At 27.9% G+C, this 2,919-nt stretch overlaps 1 pseudogene; it reads left to right on the top strand.

The window, feature by feature from the left end:
- The first annotated feature begins 304 nt into the window (after positions 1 to 304).
- LOC113549926 lies at positions 305 to 1,360 on the top strand (annotated as a pseudogene).
- The last annotated feature ends 1,559 nt before the right edge of the window (positions 1,361 to 2,919 follow it).

The raw sequence follows: 2,919 nt of genomic DNA on the forward strand, positions 1-2,919 counted from the left end.
ATAAGAGTAATCTTCAAATAAAAACGCTTTGTCACTTTTATTTAAATATATGTATCTATTTGCGACACAAAAACCAATCAAACTAAAAAAACTATAATACAATAAATCATACAACGAATTATATCAATACTAATCCGTCATGCACACTTATTGGCTATATCGAAATGGAGTTAAGAAAATTATTATATAATATAGTCAAATCTCACATAAGTAGGTAGAATATAATTAAGGTATGATGAAAAATTGACTGCAGTGTAGAAAAATGTTCATCGTCAGTTAGTTATATATTAAAATTAAATTTAAAATGACATGGCTGATAATAACTTCTGAACGAGATAGCCAATTTTTATTTTTGGATTATTTTATACATGGAATTGATAGAACAAGAGGATAAAACCATTATTATAAATGTATTGATAATTATAATATAATATTATAATATACAGGTCGAGCAATACACAGAGAAGATTCCAATAATGCTATAATGTCAAAAACGCATATCAATCCGATGCATGGAATCCAATTGGCTGAACGTGGTTTTCGAAATAAGATTACAGTGAGTTTGTTTTAATTTATACATTTTTATTCACGAGTTTTATACCATTTTTTAAAATTAGTTTTGAATACGTGTTTTATAACTTGAAAATAACTTATTTGAAGGACGAAGTGGTGATAAATCCCACAAAAACAATACCAGAGACATTTAATGAAATCCGAAAATCAATTATGACTTCAGGAATAGAGGATTCTACGGAAGCCGAAATAAGGTAAAGGATACTATACCAATTTATACCAGTGTAAAAAGTTTGGCATAAAGGAAACATTTGAAGTTAATGCCAACGTTACTTAAAAAGCTGTCTGAATTAGATGTTGAAGGTGATTGGTGATCAACTAATGATGAAAAAGATTTTATTTTAGGTATTTATTCTAAATTGTTTAAACCATTTAATTATAAATACTATTTCTAATTATAATATTATTACCTACAGTATTTGATGGTACGGATAATAAAGTCGTTGTATTCGGTACCGAAGGATTTTTACGACGTCTTTGTTCTAGTAATACAGTTTTAATGGATGACACATTTAAGTCAGCACCAAAAATTTTTACACAAATTGTATACCTTACACTGCTTTGTTATAGGAATGATGATACCCCTAATAGTTATAATATAAATTTTATAATTTAGTAAAATACTAATTGTATATGTTTAAATATATTTTTTTAGGCTTATGCATTATTGCTCAGTAAAAGTACATCGACATATTTGAGAATGTTTGAAATAATAAAAGAAGCGGCATTGAGTAATGGATTAAAGTTCAATTCTACTTGTTTCCAAATAGATTTTGAAATTGGTTAGTTCAAAATCTTACGATTAAACATTTGCCGATAAATTTTAAAAAAGTTGTTCTTCGTCTTTATTCGTAAGCCTTAGTTCCGATTGAACAAATTGAGTCAGAAAGTAAATATAACTTTTTACAAAATTTGTACGAACTTATTAAAACTTAATTTTTTATTATTATATTTTTGGTGTGCTAAAATAATTAAATTATTTTACCGAAATATACTTGGATCCAGATATTTGTCTATTTAATAGCAATATGAGTAATCATTTTAATACAGATGGAGCAAGGACCATAAATCACCTTGAAACATGGCATGCAGCTCTTAATAAAGCTGTTGGTAGACAAAAGCCAAATATTTTTATTTTAATCAAAGAGCTAAATAACTAACAACCAAACTTCGAGCTTGACATCGTAGCACAAAAAAACTGCAATGGATCACAAAAGATTAAAACTAAATATAGACAATTAAGAAAAAGGTTATCATTTTAAAAAGATAGGTAAAGCGTTTATGATATATAATAATACATTTTTTTCTAACATTTTAAGTTATAATTTTAGGTTACAAAATGGTACAATTTCTATTTTGGAACACTTGGATGCAATAATGTTTCATTTCAATTCATAAAACAGAAGCTTATAATGTTAATTTATAGTTTTAATATTTGACTTGAACAATATACGTGATTTATACAAATAATTTAAAACAATAAAAAATGACATAGTTTAATTACGTATAATTCATCATAATATAGTGTGTCGAAAAATCGGGTGACGGTAAATTGATTTGTCGTCCAATCGGTACGCGAATCGGACCAATGTATTAGCGGATTAAGCAACGTCTTGATACTACCAAAATACATTCCATGAGAATAATATATTTTATAAACTTAGTGTTGTATAATATCGAAATAACAATCGCATAATAAAAAATTATTATTAGAATTAATATTCAGAATAAAGTATAAACATGGCACGACATTCTAAACAAATTTTCTAAACCTTAAAAATGACAACGAATACAATTAATATGATTTTTAAATCATTAATACATTAGTCATAAGTACCTAGCCTCGTTACTTAGATTTAGTTAAATCATAATATCAATACAACATTAAAAGTATTTAATTTATAATGTTTGCCTTATCGCGATACTTATTATAGAAAATGACAGCGAGGTAGTATAGTTACATAAGTAAGAACTTAATATGTTATTCGATATTAAAATGAATATGGTTTTGTTTTATTTAAACTCTGATAGTTTTATGTCATTATTACAAAGTATTAGTACACCGACGAAAGTGTAGAACTGCACTGTTTTTTGAATACAAGTGTAAATCGATCTTAACCTTTTTAAATGAATTCAGTTCATCCATTACCTTTATTAATCTAAGTGCAATCAGGCCCAGCCAAGTGTTTAACACACCTATCAAACTTGAGTTTTTCCCGCCCCCGTGATCACCGCCGTCTGTCCTCGATCGACAAAGTTGTCACTCGTCAATAGTCGATACGACAATAAACGCTAGAGCCCATCGCCGTCACCACCCGCCGTCCCTTTACAATACGGGGAGCGTAT

This window comes from Rhopalosiphum maidis, chromosome 1, assembly GCF_003676215.2.
Source record: "Rhopalosiphum maidis isolate BTI-1 chromosome 1, ASM367621v3, whole genome shotgun sequence".
In the NCBI taxonomy this organism is placed as follows: domain Eukaryota; kingdom Metazoa; phylum Arthropoda; class Insecta; order Hemiptera; family Aphididae; genus Rhopalosiphum; species Rhopalosiphum maidis.